Below are 17,727 nucleotides of genomic sequence, written 5' to 3'. Positions count from 1 at the left end.
GAGCTTTAAGAAGAATATCTTTTTACTTGGCTGCAGAGAGCTGGCTGCAGCACTAGTTGGGAGCTTCAGGAAGAATATCTTTTTACTATCTCGGCCTCGCTGTGCGCTGCGTTGCACCGCTAGTCGAGTAGACAACCATGTGTTCAATAAACCCTCGAAGCCAGGATGACCGTCCAACTCCAATCGTCATTTATTGATTGTAACAGGTAAAACTGGTGAGAAAACACAGATACAGCATCTGTTATAATTCGGAAACACCCATACAATGAACACCACAGCATCAGAACATTGTCTCAGATAACAATAGATCCTGGAAGGACCAGGCCCCCACATTACCCCTGAACAACTAGACATAGGCACAAGCTGATGCGTTGCATACAGGCACAGTGTATTCATCCCACTGCACCCCAAATGTACAGCATTACACTTAACACTAAACTGTGGATGAGATACTTCGTCATCACTCTCAGGATCGCAACATAGGCACAAGTCTGACTCGACCTACTAAATCACAAGTAACATCCACAATAAGGAAAGTCACAGGCTTCGTTACTAACTAGGCCTCGTATTTACTACAACAACTTAACGGCACCATAAAGGCATTTACATTGCTATAACGGTCATTCCAACATTACAACAGCATTTCCAATATTAGAGGAATATAAACAACTTACAGATAATGCTTCTTAAGCTCCCACAATGGATAAGTGCGGCTGTGGTCTCACTGAGAAGCGATGCGTGCCGCCATCTTGACTTATCTGAGTAATGGCTGAAGCCCGCATGGTACAGTGGAAATCTAACATCGTCACTTCCTGGTCACGTGACCAACATTAGCATCAAAAAACAGGAACTTCCTGTTAACGTACGCTCCCCATCTGCCGTGAGGCAAGACATGTGAAGAAGTCTTCCTGTTTTGTTTCTTATGTAATAAACGACTTCCACGACAGAATAGGATTTGTGTGGCTTTCTTTATTTTGACTGCTCGGCTCCGCATTCACTCCCGTTGGTTCCCTTTCTCTCTCCCCATTCACGCGTGGCCGCTCCCTCGTTCCACGCGGTTCCCTCGCTCTGCCTCTCTCTCTCCTGCACACCGCTGTACGACGGCATGCTGAGATGAGAAGAGCTTCGGCCCGAGATTGCCACGTGGCCGGTGGCGGGACGAGGCAACGGAGATACAGCCCGGACTCTTGCTCTTCACACCAACCCCGAGTCCTCCCGTTGCCTCTCCTTATATCCCCCTCGGCGGGGCAAGGCTCCGCCTCTAACCACGCCCCCCTCAGAATCTTCCCGATGGTTCCCGTGCCCTCCCCTGAGTTCCGCCCGTGAACCTTGACCCAGATATAATCCATAACCCTGATTGGCTATCCCCATTACAGCAGTGCCTATGCAGTCCTCCGACGCCCGTCGGTGTGCTCTCTCATTACATCACCCCCCCCCCCCCCCCCCACGGGTGAAAAAAACTAGCCGTCCCGGCTAGGAAGAGGGTATACCTAGACAATGGGAGAGCAGCACTGGCAAGCCAATGCTATGAGAACAGAACAACAGAACACGTAAATCGAACGCAACAAGCGCGACAAGCATCACCAGCATGAAAAGGGAGATTGAACAAAATTGGATCGACTTGGAACGGGTCCGTGACGCCGGACTGTCCCCGGCATCAACGTGCAGCCTCACCGGCTCCGGCGCAATGAGGCGGAAGCGCCGACGGTGCAGCGGTAGATACAGCTGTCGTAGGGCTGGATCGGGTGTGGTCGTCAAGAGCAGGATGGCTCAGGTCCCGGGTGACTGTGGGCAGCAAAACAGAGTCCTCTGGGGAATCAACCGTCAACTGGGCACGTGCGTCGGACGCATCAGAACCCAGCAAACCAATCTTTGGAGATGACGCATTGACGCGCAGGGGAACAAAAGGTTTCAATCGGGACGTGTGAACAACCCAACGACGGGATCCCGCCCAGAAGCGCACGCACTGAGGATGCAGAATCTCAATCAACTCCACAGACCCACGCCATGGCTTATGAAATTTGGGAGAGGTGCCCACCGGTACCTGAGGGCAATGGAGCCAGACTCGATCCCCCACAGACAACGGCATTTGGCGGTCGGATTGCCGCGCGCAACGCTTGTTACGAGCTTGCGTCTTGGCGGTGATAATGCGCGTCACCTCCCGCGCCTTGGCAATACGCCGTAAGGAGTCCCGGACGTGATCAGGAAGGGTCCGTTTAGGGCCCTGTGCCGGCGTCCCCAACTGTGCACCAATGGGCGGCACATTCTCCCATCCAGTACATGAGAAAAAACGGCGATTATCCGGTGGAAGCGTGCGGGGCCATCCGATAAGCCGAGAGCATACCGGGCATATGCAAGTCCCAATCGGCCTGCTTCTCAGCAACAGTATGGTAAAGAATTGTGGTCAAGGTATGGTTCAGTCGCTCAACCATCCCGTCGGTATGCGGATGGCAGGGTGACCGCCTAATCTTTTTGGTGCCCAATGCGTCGCAAACATCACGCAGTAATTTAGACAAGAAGTTCCGACCCTGATCTGAAAGCAACCATTCGGGAGCTCCCTTGTCCATAATGTACCCATTCAAAAACGCTTTCGTGATGGAGGATGCCGATTGATCTGGTAACGGCCATGTCATTGGCCATCGGGAGAAGTATTCGACCCCCACAAACAGAAATGTATTGCCCCGGTGCGTGGTTGGAAACGGGCTCAGGATATCCAGGGCCACTAGCTCGTTAATGCGTGTAACCGAAATGGACCGTAAGGGCAGAAGATATTGTTGCCGCTGCGGTTTTCATCGAGCACAGTCGGGACAGGCACAGATAGAGTTAGCGACGTCGGCCGTCATGCCAGGCCAAAAATAATCCCTTTGCAACGTGAGCAAGGTTTTCTATACGTCCAGGTGCAACAACTTCTCAGCATGCAACACACAAATCAATTCGTGCCGAAGCGCACCAGGAACCACGATACGCCACCGACCAACCAAATTCTCCTGCCACAGCAAAGGGCCGTGCTGCAGCGCCACCGGTGCAAAGGAGTCGGGCGAGCGATCAGCGAAACGGTGCAGGGAAACCAAGGAGTCATCCAGCAGTTGTTCGAGCGCCAACACTGAGCGCGAAGAAGCAAGACGTCATCAGTCGACCCCAAACTGGCATGCGCCGTGGGCTCAGCCACCGTGGACATGACAGGTTGAAGAGTTAGAGGAACCCGTGTGCATCGATTGGTGCCCGACGAACACGCACAAGGGGAACCGTGTGACAGTCTAGAGAAAGCATCCGCATTACTATGCCGAGAGCCCTTACGGTAAATGACATCAAAAGAAAACTCCTGTAAGGTCTCAAGCCAACGGGACAACTGGCCGGATGGTTGCTCAATTTTCAAGGAGTATTAGAGGGCCGCGTGGTCAGTACGCACGAAAAAATTCCTGCCATACAAGTAAGGGCGATACTGACATACGAAGTGAACGATTGCCAATAGCTCCCTGCGCGTCACACAATAGTGGCTCTCAACAGGCAACAGAACGCGACTACCATAGGCCACAACCTTTTCCACGTCGTCCTTAATTTGGGACAAAACGGCGCCAAATTCCTGTATCGCTGGCATCGGTGTCCAATACAAACGACAACGAAAAATCAGGGTAATCAAGCATCGGTGCAGCCGTCAAGTGATCGTGAAGGGCCACAAAAGTTGCCTCCTCCTCCGGTCCCCATTTAAACCTCTGATTTTAAGCAGCGAGCACATGCAGCAGTTTAGCGATAGTAGCAAAATGTGGAACGAACCGACGGTAGTATGACGCGAACCCGACAAAACTTCGCACGTCCCCGACACAAGTGGGGGTCGGCCAGTCGCGAACACAAGAAGTCTTTTTAACATGTAGGCTTTGGCGACCAATATTATTCATAATATAGGTTTTTGGGTCAGATCACGTTATTTATAAATATGTCGTAACCCTCCACCACCCGACACGGCCAAACAGTAAAAAATGTGTCACGTTTTTCAAAGGACAAAATAATTCACTTTTTTAGCCCACCGGTGTGTTGAAGAGAGAATCAGCAGAATTTGTAAATTTTGAGTACGACGTTTAGCTGATAGCTAGCGGTTAGTACCCGGCGTTGCCCGGGCAAAAAAGGCAGCCACACATGTAGTTACACACGCAAATCGACTAACACGCACACATAGAGTTACATGCACAAATGGACTCACACATACATATATAGACTGAACAACAACAACCGCCATTCGCCACTAAGTGGCGGTGACGTCACGACAACGCTTGTGCCAGGCTATGTGCACCTTGAGGCCACGTGAAGTGTCGAATGCCTGCTGGCAGGCGGTCACGGAGCAAACCCAGATGGTACAGGTCGACTGACTGAGACGACTGGCTGATGCACCACCTGTGGCCCCTACTGTGGCAACTTTGTGCTTTAGCCACGCGGCGCTCCGCTCATTGTTGTGAGCGTCGCTCCTCCGCCCTCTGTTGTTGTTGGAGGGTGACTGCCTCCAACTGCCCAGTAGCGTCCTTCAGGAGCCTCCTCCACAGAGGCCGATCTTGACACAGCTGGTAGCAGTCATCCGCAAGTGGACTCAGCTACAAATCCTCCTCTACCACATAACTCCATGTCTTCTCCAGCCCCCTGGATCCGGCCGAACAAAAGCTGTTTAGGCATGTGGTGGCTGGCCATGCGGGCTACATGACTCAAGCAACGCAGCCTTGCCTGCCGGAGGTCACCGATGGGACTTGGTCCACATCTTTCAAGGATTTGTGAGCTCCTCACACAATGCAGCCAGGTTAAACCCAGGATGGATCGTAGGCAGGCCATCCTAAATGTTTCTAACCGGCGAAGATGTTCCATTAGGGGGGTCCAAGTTTCGCAAGCATAGAGTTTGGAGGGAATGACCGTGGTGGCCGAGAAGACCTGAAGTTTCGTACAGAGTGATAGAGCAGGTAGCTTCCACACAGCGTTACGCAGCCAATGCAAAGATAATGCAGCTCGACTTATTTGGAGTAAGACCTTTGCTGTTAAACCGGAGCCGGTCATTAGCACACTGGCAAGGTATGGGAAACTCTCCACTGTCTCCACAACAGCCCCATCACCAATTGGGAGTTGTGGAGGTGAAATGTCCGATGGTATAAAATAGCCAGGCAGGTACTTAGTTTTGGTGGGGCTGATGGTAAGGCCCCACCTGTTGGTGGCAAGCTACAGGTTCAGCAGCAGCACCTCGAACTCCTCCGAGTGAGCAGCAATTAGCAGATAATTGGCATACATAACGTGGTTGAGCAATAGGGAGCCATCCCTTGACTGCACCTGGGCATCGATCAGCCTCTCATTGTATCTGTAGCAGATGGTAATTCCTCTGAAGTACGTGGTAAAAATATATGTAAAATAATGCGGGAGCCAGACATCCCTGTTGCACCCGAAGGTGTAAAGGGAATGTCTCTGACTCACGGCCACGTAGTTTGACACGGGGCCGCTCACCATCATGAAGGTCCTTAAGGATCGTGAGCAGAGGGTCAGGGACTCCGAAAGCACGAAGAACAACCCAGAGGCTAGGCCTACTGATGGTATCATAGGCCTTGACCAGGTCAATAAAGCACACACATGGACTAAGACGCACACAAGGACCAACAGACACGCAAATAAATGGACTTACACTAACTAACATGGAGCCACCCACACACAGCGACTAACACACATGCACATGGACTGACACACATACACTTGAAATATACACACACATGGTGTCACACACACACACATATCGACGTACACACAGCAACTCTCACACACACACATAGACTCACACACACATACATAGACGGACACACATTGGCGTACACACACATATGGACTCATACACAGACATATACTTTAAATAAAGACGCATGGAGTAACACACACATATCAAGTCACACACATGCATTGACTTACACACACACATCGAATGACACACACATGTATGGACTTATACACACATGTAGACTAACACACACACACACATATGGACTGACACATACATACACATGGACGTACACACACACACTGACTGACACACAATAACACACAAACGCACATTGACTTACACACTGACATGGAGCCATGCACACACATCGACTAACACGCACACACATATGGACTGAAACACACACATCGACTCTCACACACACATCGACGTGCACAGCAATCCCCGATGATGGCACAGCTATCAGCATCGCAGTACTACGTATCAGTAAATTGCAGGACGTGAGCAATCGAAACAATAGAAATGCATAGTAGAAATAATCTGAAATAAGTGTATATTAAATAGCAGCAGTACGCACAGGTACGTTGAGAAGCAGGCTATAGTATAATTATAGACTGGCAGTACGCCGACTCAATGACATAAGCATTGCTACAGTGGCGATAAAAAGCTGACAATACAGGCAGCAGCTGAAAAAGCAGGATACAGTCGACATGAAAGGCTGGCAGTACACTTAGTGAGGTAAAGAAGCAGGCAACAGATTATAGACTGGCATTCACTCGTAATGGGTAAAAGCAAAATTAAGTGTAGATAATAGTGGCAGTGCACTGACGTTAATGAATCAGCAGTCGACAGCACAAAATGGCAGTACACCGTCGCAGCGTCGTAAAAAGGAACACAAAAAGGGAAATATTTAGCAACCTAAGAATGAAAATGTGAGTTTTCTGCACACAAACATTATGATTGTAATATTAGGCAACGTATTAGTTTGATTCTAGTAAACAATGAAGCAGAATTGTTCTCTGCATAAACATAATGTTAGTAATATTTGTAAACTTATTTGTTTAATAATAGTAAACAATAAACCTGAGTTATTAGCGAAAGATTCAATAAAATTGTACTTTATATTGGCGTGGTGACGCCTCGTCCCGTGCAGAGCCCGCGGCCTCGCCTAGATTGGCAAGGCGGAGGAGGTGAGACATTGCCAGAACTTTATAGCAGTAACTGCACGCATCGTGTTGGGGGGGGGGGGGGTGAAGAGGAGATGAGACTGTGAAGAAAAATCCGCAGGGTGATATGTATATTTATTTCATGTTAAACGCGTAAAATAAAATGTCTCCCGTGAGCTCGACCGAACGCGCATCACTTGGCAGGGTCCGCCCCCCCAGGCAATTGTCCTGAGTTGGTATGGTCGATGTTGCGCAATAAGTAAATAATTAAAATAAGAATGCCACAAAATCGTTAATTAAACGACTTTAAAGTTTACGGACGTGAAAACGGAATAGCCTATTCCCACCGCAGGGCTTAGGGCGTTCCGGCTGGCAATTTTTTTTGTATTTAAAACCCACCGTCTGAGAGCCAAATCCCCCACAAGCCCGCGTGCGCGGAGACTTTTATACATAAAAAAAAGAAAAGAAGAAAAAGAAAATAAAAGAAGAAAGAAAGAAAGAAGAAAAGAAAGAGAAGATTACAATCAGCTTCATCGGGCAAGAATGGTGGAGCTCTCTTGTTGCTTCCGGTCTTAAATAGAGCAGTAGTAGGGTGACGTCATCATTTAATTCAATCTGGTGCAATGATTCGAGGCAAAGAGGGGGAGGGCATTGTAATTATATAGATTGGTAATCATTCAATTGTTATTCATTGGTATTTGTTTTCCTTATAAGGAATTGTAATTGTATTTATTTAATAATATGCTTCCAGGCCGCACTAATTCTGTAGCTGTCAGAGCGATTGAAGTTATTTCAGTTTCTCTCAATTTCAATGGATTTTATAATTAGCCTTGGCCAGTAATAATTAGTTTTACACAACACTTCAACGTTATCAAAATCAATTGAGTGTCCTTGTTGACAAGCATGCTCTGCCACTGCCGACAGTTGTGTTTGAGATAATTTAATGTTTCTTTGGTGTTCTTTTAGTCTTACGCTGATGTTGCGTCCTGTCTGTCCAATATAGCATGTGCTGTAACTGACAAATTAGCCAGGGTTTTGCAGAAGCAAAACATTAAAGTAAGATTTGGTACAGTACACAAAATTCAAAAATTGGTATCTGGCACTAAAGACGAATTGCCTAAATTATCAACAGAAGGTGTATATCGAATTAATTGTTTATGTGCGAGATGCTATATTGGACAGACGGGACGCAACATCAGCGTAACATTAAAAGAACACCAGCTATCTGAACGGTTAAAGTTATTTAAATTAAGATTTAAAGCTTTCGTGACTGCAGGAATTCATATTCTTGGTTCTTTTGGTAAAGTCACGTAGAAGGAAAATAATAAAATAATAAAAATAAAACAATAACATTCTCACGACGTTTCGATTGCAACACAAGCAATCATCATCAGGTGTGAAAACCACAGCAAAGCAATTTCTTGCTGTGGTTTTCACACCTGATGATGATTGCTTGTGTTGCAATCGAAACGTCGTCAGGTGTGAAAACCACAGCAAAACAATTTTACAGCTAAATTGCTGTTTTGAAGTGTGACGGTTCCACCTGAATACGGAAGCTTGTGTTGCCTCCGAAACGTCGTGATTTAATTTATTTTAATTTTTTTACCTACGTGACTTTATCGAAAAAAACCAAAGAGTATGAATCCTTGCAGTCACGAAAACTTAAAATCTAGAATTAACGACATGGGCCTGTTACACCGCTGCTTATTGGGAGAGGGGATTGTGTGTTGAACCCGCAAGTGACGTCATGTCACCTCCTGCTGCCGCGTGACGTCACGAGATACCAGGAAGCTTCCGCTCCGCGCGCGCTCACTGAGATCCGAGGTGAGAAGTTCACATCGTGGTTGTTGTTGTTGTGGTGGTGGTTGTTGTTGTTGTTTACCCAGGTAAAGCCTCGCTCCTCTCTTTCTCGTAGGGATATAAATTGAGTATCAGCGATTATGGAATCGATGTCCAGGTTGGAACATTACAACGCAGGGCCTAGCTGTGCGGGGCCTTGCCTCCTGCCACTCGCCTGATTGCATTTGCTTTAATTCTCAGCTTAAGTTTAATTACACGCTTTCTATTAACGCACTCTGTCTGTGGTTGTTGTTGTATCCTCAAATCTTGTAACTCAGTATTAACCCACTTCCCAATGTGGTATCGACTGCAAACTTGGTATACTTACGTCAATACTATATTCCAGCATTAAAAATAAAATATCTATATTTGTAAACAATCTTTTTTCTATGTTATGTTTCGGCTTGGCTCTAATTGTCCACGGTAAACTCACGTTGGCTGTAATTGACCACGGCCCCTTACGTTATGGCAAGCTTCGGGGCCACTTCCTGGAGTCGTGGAGTTTTCCCATTACTAGTACGGTACATTTAATTAAAGCGTGTTTAAAAAAAGTTTTTTACATTTGTCTTCACCTGGCTCACTACTTTCGACAGTTTTTATTTTACTTGAGCTATATCACTCTTTTTCAGAAGCGACCTGCCCACAACAAATTGGGCTCATCAAAGTGTGGAAATGTATATCGGTCAAATACTCTAAACGCGTGGTGATGTTGACTCTAAATGTGGAGGGAAGAACCGGAGGATCCGGAGTAAAATCCACGCGACCACGGAGAGAGAGACACGCAAACTCCAAATAAACATCTGTAATACAGGTTTGTTTGGGTTAGATCGCGTAAATATATAAAGGTGTCGTTAAACCCGCCACCACCTGACACAACCAATTAGTAAGGTTTGTCACGTAAACAGAACGTGGCCAATTCGTCACTAGTACAGCACACCGGTTGTGTTTTGGAGTGCCAAGCCACAACATTTATAATCTGAGTACGACGTTCACCAGTAATTACAACCAGCTTCATCAAGCGACAGCCAAATGTTGTAGCTTGGCTGTGGGAATATAAATCAGGTCGCTGGGTTTACAGCGCAGCACGCAAACCATTGTACTACCGCTCCCCACTCTTGCACTAATTTACCCGGCTTCGCACAGTTCTCAGTAATCAAACATTAAAAATAATGTCTTGCAATGTTGGGTTTATTTTAATTATTTAATTCTGCCAATGAAGTATGTAAATGTGTGTATATTGCCACGGTTTTTTGGTTGTGTTATACAATCACAGAGCTTGTTTGTTTCATAATGAGGACAGCTTTTAAATTCGTTGCCCTTGGAGAGCTTCAGGATAGACAATGTTGGATGTTTTGCCTTCTGGTGGGTGTAATCGAATGAAGCTTCAATTTTGGCATACATGTCGACAGCAGTTTGGTGGAAGAGCTCTTTGCATCTCAAGAAGAGATTAAAGTTGCCATTTCACACCATGATCCTGAAGGCAAAGAAGTCCATGGTGGAAATATCTTTTTGTGTTGGCAAGCCTGTTGCTGAGTCAGTTTGGCAAAGTAGGAAATTGTAGCCATCATCACCTTTCCAGAAAATCAGGAGACATTGAAGAGCATCATAGGATCGGTGTGTTTCATTTTTGTGTCGGGTATTGTTCCTCAGTTGCAGGGTGATGCCTGGTGCCATGTTGTTCAGCAGTCAGAATTACAGCGAATTCAGATGTTGTGAGTTAATTTAAGCGGCACTCATATTGACCATGTGGGGTTTAGTCAGTATGAATGACAACATTGTACGCTGAAGTCATCTTCTCCATGGCACACTTGAAACTGAACATTAAAGTTTTCCTTATGGAGCATGTCTTGCCACAGCAATAGAACTTGCATCTTGGTGTTGATGACATTTTAGCAATGTTAGTGAGCCTGTTTTGTATTGTCTGACATGAAAGTAGATCTGTGGTAATGTAGGTAGGTCGTTAGGTAGTGGCAACAGACTGCCAATGCGATTATGTACCTGGCCCTGCACTTTAAATGTGGGCATGTAGCCAGATGTCGGGATGAGTTGGTTCGTGCCAAAACACGTAATTTGGAAGCATGAGTTATATCTTCTATTGTTGTTTTGTAATTGGCTTGCATAGGTAGTGTTGGCAGGTATCAAAACATGAAGAGGCTCGGGATGGTCATTAATTGTAGGCAGCTGAACCATGGTACAGTTGCAGCATAGCCCTCTGGAGGGTGTCCTTTCCATGTCATTGCATGGCAGTAGCTGCAAGAAGTAGACATGGAACCAATGGCAACTAATGAATCAGAAGTGTAAATGAAGTGAGGAATGTGTGGAAAAGAAATACTTTTCCTTTTGGCTGCAGGGTAGGCACCTGGTTGCAGCCATTGTTGTGCTGTTTGCAAGCTGCCTTGCTTGTTGGTGGACTGGAGTTGGATTAGCTGTGGCAGCAGCCATTTGTGCTGTGTTGGTTTTCTGTGAATCACATTGCTGTTGAGGATTTGCATTCGCATTAGGTGCAGGCATAGCAGCACTGGCAGCATGCTGTCTTGCTTCTTGGTGTTCAGGAGTGTCATTATCAATATGTGCAGCCATCACAGCCCTGGCAACATGCTCTTGCTTCTTAGTGTTCAGGAGATTCATTAGCTGTAGGTGCAGCACATGCAGCACCTGTCTAACTTTTTTGTTAATGAGTTTTATTAGCTCTAGGTACAGCCATTGCAGCACTTGTCCGAATGGCATCAATTATTGTAATTGGCTTTGGTGAAGAGAAGCGCACGTTTTCCACGAGGAACATTATAGGTGGAGGTCAAAATTTATAAGCAAAGAAAATAGTAAATAGTGCGTGATATTCTTTGGGTCTTTCTGTAAATTCACTTAGAACAATAAACTATTTTTTTTAACTAAGTCAATGGAAAAAAATCATGACGTTTCGATCGCGGCACAAGCAATCGTCATCAGGTGAAGAAAGAGGGTGAAAGCTGCTGAGGCAAGCTGTCTTAAAGGTTTGAAGTGGGTGTAGCCCAAGGGTCATAAATTAAGTGGGAGGGGCTAGTGATGTTAAATTGAGAGAGATTAACATGTCAATGTAAGAGATTAGCATGTCAATGTAAACGGTGGCTGTGTTAGGGTGAACCTGTTAATGTAAAATCTGAGATTTGAAAATAACTTATAACATCTGAAGGTAGGATGGAAACATCACAGCCAGTTATTATTTAAACTGGTTAATAACGTCCTTCCAATGATTGCTCAGTTTGTAACCATTCCTCTCGGTTGAAGTTGTGTCTGTGTCTATATATCTGGATGGCTTCATGAACTAATCTTTGTTGATAGCCAGTGGGTTTGCAGAGTACCTTCATCTTGGAGAAATCCTATTCGTGTGAGCCCACCGCATTAAAACAATGATCAGCCACGGCTGAGGTATTGGTCTTACCATGTTTCAGATCTGCCTTATGTTCACTAACACGGTCCGAGACATATCGCTTAGTTTCCCAAATGTTAACTACTGCCGCATGCACAGCTTAGTTTGTGAACACCGGGATATTGCATGTCAGGGATCACATCCTTCAGATGGGATCAGATCAGAATTTTATGTATTGTGTTAAATCGAACCTGGATCTTGTGTTTGCTCATGATTTTGGAAATCTTTTTGGTGATCCCTGCTATGTATGGCAAGGTGATGGTTTTGATTGGGTCCTCAGATGGTTCTTTCCCAATGGTTGGGGTGATAGCTTTACAGATTGTGTAGTCTGAATATCTAGTCATCTTGAGGGCTTGGTGTACGTGCTCCAGTTCACTGGCTAGGTAGTGATGGTCGGAAATACAACAAGCTCTATGGTGTAGAGTTTTGATGAGGGAATTCTTCTGGGATGGATGGTGGTGGGAGTCAGGTTTTAGGTCGGCATCCGTATGGGTGGCTTACCTATAGACAGTGTCCCATTGAGTCATCTGGTTTATTTTCAATTAAAACATCCAAGAATGGCAACTTGCCATCCTTTTCCACCTCCATGGTGAATTTTATGGCCGGGTCTATGATGTGGTTGAGGAATTGGTTCAGAGCTGGTAGGCCATGTGGCCAGATGACGAACGTGTCATCTACGTACCTCTTCCACATGGACGGACATAGAGTGGATGCCTGGATGGCATCTGTCTCAAATTTTTCTATGAAAACATTGGCTACAATCAGAGATAAGGCGGAACCCATTTGGGTACCTTCAACTTGTTTGTAGAATGTTCCATTCCAGGTGAAGTAAGTGTTGGTGATGCAGTGTCTAACCAGGGCCGGTACATCAGCATTCAGTCCTTGTTTGACCAAATCTTAAATTATTGCAATGGTGTCGGGCACAGGAACTTTGTTTAACAAAGATAGTACGTAAAAACTAATGAGCAAATTACCTGGAGATAGTGTGATGTCCTTAATTAACGATACCAAGTGAGCTGAGTTGAATACATCTGAGGTGGTCTTACCAGTGAATAGTTGTAAGGTCTTACACAAATTGGGCCAGTTTGTAGGTGGGTGAGTCAATGGTGGAGACGATAGGACAAAGTGGTGTGCCTTCTTTATGGATTTTTGGTAAGCTATATATAATCTGGGTGGTATAGCAGCAGAGGGTTTTAAGGAAGACCGCTTGGTTGGTTCCATTAAAGATGTTGAATCTGTGATGATATTGTTGGTTTTCATAACCAGACGGTTGGTAGGATCTCTGTTGATGTTGGTATCTTTCTTCTTCTTCTTTCTTTCTTTCTTCTTTCTTTTTATATATAAAAGTCTCCGCGCGCTCGCGCTTGCGGGGATTTGGCTCTCGGACGGTGGGCTTTAGGTAGAACATTTTTTGACAGGCAGCACACCCTAAGCCCCGCGGTGGGAATAGGCGATTCCGTTTTCCCATCCGTAAACTTTAAAGTAGTTTAATTAACGCATTTGTGCCATTTCTATTATTCATTATTTACTTATTGCGAGACATCGACCGTACCAACTCACGACAATTGCGTGGGGGGGGCGGACCCTGCCAAGTCATGCGCGTTCACTCCAGCTCACGGGAGACATTTTATTTTACGCGTTTAACAAGGAATAAATATACACATCACGCTGCCGATTTCTCTTCACAGTGTGATGTCTTCCCCCCCACCACAATATGTGCAGTTACTGCTATAAAGCCCTCACATATTCATTTAATATTATGACAACGCTTACATCGTATTATTCTGCCTCAGGCGGGGGGATGGTGGGGGGGGGGTAGCGGCCCAGCGCACAGCCTGGCAACGTCTCACCTCCTCCGGCTTGCCAATCTAGGCGAGGCCGCAGGCTCTGCACGGGACGACGCGTCACCACGCCAATGTAAAGTACAATTTTCTTGCATCTTTCGCTAAGAACTGAGGTTTATTGTTTACTATTATTAAACAAATAACTTTACAAATATTACAATGATAATGTTTGTGTGCAGAAACTACATGTGTGTCCCTAAAGTCGATGTCTGTGCGTGTGAGTCCATATGTATTTGTGTGCGTGTAAGTCGATGGGTTTCAATGTGTGTGGCTCCATGTCTGCGTGTGAGTCCATGTGTGTGTCTGTCTTTTTCAACCGGACAACGCTCCATGTGTGTGTGTGTATGTACAAGTGTTTGTGTGTGTGTGTCAGTCCATTTGTGTGCATATCAGTCGCTGTGTGTGTGTTAGTCCACATGTGTGTGTAAGTCCATACGTGTGTGTTTCACTCGATGTGTGTGTGTCTAAGTGAATGCGTGTGTGTGTGAGTCGATATGTGTTTATGGCTCCATATGAGTGTGTAAGTCAATGAGCGTTTGTGTGTCTATGTGTGTCAGTCGATGTGTGTGTGTTAATCTACATGTGTGTATCTAAAGTAGATGTCTGTGTGTCACAGTACATATGTCTATGTGTGTGTAGGGCAATGTGTGTGTCAGTCTATGTATGTGTGTGTAAGTCCATGTGTGTGTGTCTTAGTCGATATGTGTCTGTGTAAGTACATGTGTGTTTACTTCAATGTGTGTGTGAGTCCACGTATGTCTGTGTGTGAGTCGATGTGTTTGTGTGAGTCGTTGTATGTATGTCAGTCTATGTCTGTGTGTGTCAGTCCATGGGCGTCTGTGTTGGTCGCTTTGTGTGCATGGTTCCATGTCAGTCAGTGTAAGTCCATTTCTTTGCATGTCTGTAGGTCCGTGTGTGTGTGAGTGAATGTATGTGCTTTATTGACCTGCTCAAGGCCTATGATACCATCAGTAGGCCTGACCTCTGGGTTGTTTTTCATGCTTTCGGAGTCCCTCAAACTTTGCTCACGATCCTTGAGGACCTTCATGATGGTGAGCGGCCCCGCGTCAAACTACGTGGCCGTCAGTCAGAGCCATTCCCTCTACACCTTGGGGTGTGACAGGGATGTCCTCTGGCTCCACATTATTTAACATATCTTTTGACCACGTAGTTCGTGAAGCCTTCAATGGCTGTACCCGATCAATTACCATATGGTGCAGATACAATGGGGGCTGATCGATGCCCGGGTGCGGTCAACGGATGCCTCCCTATTGCTCAACCATGTTATGTATACCGATGCTCTGGTGATTGCTGCTCACTGCTGCTGAACCTGGAGCTTGCCACTAAGAGGTGGGGCCTTACCATCAGCCCCACCAAAACTAACCACCTGCCTGGGTATTTTGTACCATCGAACAATTCACCCCCACAGCTCACAATTCGTGATGCACCAGTTGTGGAGAGATTGCCGAGATTCCCATACCTGCCCAGTGTGCTCATGACCAGCTCCGGGTTTAACAGCAGAAGTCTCACTTCAAATCAGTCGAGCGCCATTATCTTTTCATCGGCTACGTTATGCTGTGTGGAAGCTACCTGGTTTTTCGCTCCGCACGAAGCTTCAGCTCTTCTCGGTCATGGTAGTTTCCTCCCTTCTATACGCTTGCGAAACGTGCATCCCCCTAATGGAACATCTTCGCCGGTTAGAAACATTTAGGCTGGCCTGCTAACGATCCATCCTGGGTTTAACCATGTGTGTGTGCGTCTAAGTCGATGTGTTTCTATGTGTGTGGGTCAATGTCTGTGTGTAAGTCCATGTGTGTGTCTGCCTTTTTCCCCGAGCAACACCGGGTACTTACCGCTAGTAGAAGATATAACTCACGCTTCAAAATTACATGTTTTGGCACCAACTAACTCATCCTGACATCTGGCTACATGTCCACATTTAAAAGTCTCCGCGCACGCGGGCTTGCGGGGGATTTGGCTCTCAGACGGTGGGTTTTAAATACAAAAAAATTTGCCAGCCGGAACGCCCTAAGCCCCGCGGTGGGAATAGGCTATTCCGTTTTCACGTCCGTAAACTTTAAAGTCGTTTAATTAACGATTTTGTGGCATTCTTATTTTAATTATTTACTTATTGTGCAACATCGACCATACCAACTCACGACAATTGCCTGGGGGGGGGCGGACCCTGCCAAGTGATGCGCGTTCGGTCGAGCTCACGGGAGACATTTTATTTACGCGTTTAACATGAAATAAATATACATATCACCCTGCGGATTTTTCTTCACAGTCTCATGTCCTCTTCACCCCCCCCCCCAACACGATGCGTGCAGTTACTGCTATAAAGTTCTGGCAATGTCTCACCTGCGGCTTGCCAATCTAGGCGAGGCCGCGGGCTCTGCACGGGACGAGGCGTCACCACGCCAATATAAAGTACAATTTTATTTAATCTTTCGCTAATAACTCAGGTTTATTGCTTACTATTATTAAACAAATAAGTTTACAAATATTACTAACACAAGCAGTGAGAACCCAGCGTTGCCCGGGCGAAAAAGGCAGACACACACATGTAGTTATGCACACAAATCGAGTGACACACACACAAAGGGTTACACACACATATCGAATCACACATACATACATAGACTGAACAACAACAACCGCCATTCGCCAGTAAGTGACGGTGACGTCACCACAACGCTTGTGCCAGGCTATGTCCACCTTGAGGCCACGTAAAGTGTCGAACGCCCGCTGGCAGGAGGTCACGGGGCAGACCCAGATGGCACAGGTCGACTGACTGAGACGACTGGCTGATGCACCACCTGTGCCCCCTACTGTGGCAACTTGCTGTGCTTTAGTCACCCGGCGCTCCGCTCGTTGTTGTGAGCGTCACTCCTCCGCCCTCCATTGTTGTTGGAGAGCGACTGCCTCCAACTGCCCAGTAGCGTCCTTCAGGAGGCTCCTCCACAGAGGCCGATCTTGACACGGCTGGTAGCCGTCATCGGCAAGTCGACTCAGCTCCTCGCCTTCCTGTACCACATCAATTAATGTCTTCTCTAGCCCGTGCCAGGCCGTTTAGCCCTCTAGATCCGGCCGAACAAAAGATGTTTAGGCATGCGGTGTCTGGCCATGTGGGCTACATGACTCAGGCAACACAGCCTTACCTGGCGGAGGAGCTCACCGATGGGACTTTGTCCACATCTTTCAAGGATTTGTGAGCTCCTCACACAATGCAGCCTGGTTAAATCCAGGATGGATCGTAGGCAGGCCATCCTAAATGTTTATAACTGGCAAAGATGTTCCATTAGGGGGGCACAAGCGTAGAGAAGGGAGGGAATGACCGTGGCCGAGAAGACCTGAAGCTTCGTACGGAGTGATAGATCAGGTAGCTTCCACACAGTTTTACGCAACCAATGAAAAGATAATGTGGCTCGACTGATTTGGAATGAGACCTCTGCTTTTAAACCGGAGCTGGTCATTAGCACACTGGCAAGGTATGGGAAACTCTCCACTGTCTCCACAACTGCCCCATCACCAATTGGGAGTTGTGGGGGTGGAGTGTCCGATGGTAGAAAATACCCAGGCAGGTGCTTAGTTTTGGTGGGGCTGATCCTAAGGCCTCACTTCTTGTTGGCAAGCTTCAGGTTCAGCAGCAGCAACTCGAACTCCTCCTCCGAGTGAGCAGCAATTAGCAGATCATCGGCATACATAACGTGGTTGAGCAATAGGGAGCCATGC

The 17,727-nt window shown here is 46.6% G+C and overlaps 1 protein-coding gene across 4 annotated transcripts in view; it reads left to right on the top strand.

Moving 5' to 3' along the window:
- The first annotated feature begins 8,687 nt into the window (after positions 1–8,687).
- The window catches only part of LOC133361597 (zinc finger protein OZF-like), a 37,650-nt gene continuing 28,610 nt past the window's right edge, over positions 8,688–17,727 (top strand). The window contains exons 1-2 of one of the 4 annotated variants that reach the window (XM_061580534.1): positions 8,688–8,727; positions 9,372–9,553. The gene's annotated coding sequence lies outside the window, so the exon portion shown is untranslated. The other 3 variants (XM_061580535.1, XM_061580538.1, XM_061580537.1) reach the window with 3 other exon arrangements.

The sequence above is a fragment of the Lethenteron reissneri genome, unplaced genomic scaffold (assembly GCF_015708825.2).
Source record: "Lethenteron reissneri isolate LAM-NWPU_2019-01 unplaced genomic scaffold, ASM1570882v1 scaffold_115, whole genome shotgun sequence".
Lineage (NCBI taxonomy): Eukaryota > Metazoa > Chordata > Hyperoartia > Petromyzontiformes > Petromyzontidae > Lethenteron > Lethenteron reissneri.
The sequence above is the reverse complement of the archived record's forward strand: the minus strand, read 5'-3'. Positions and strand labels throughout refer to the sequence as shown.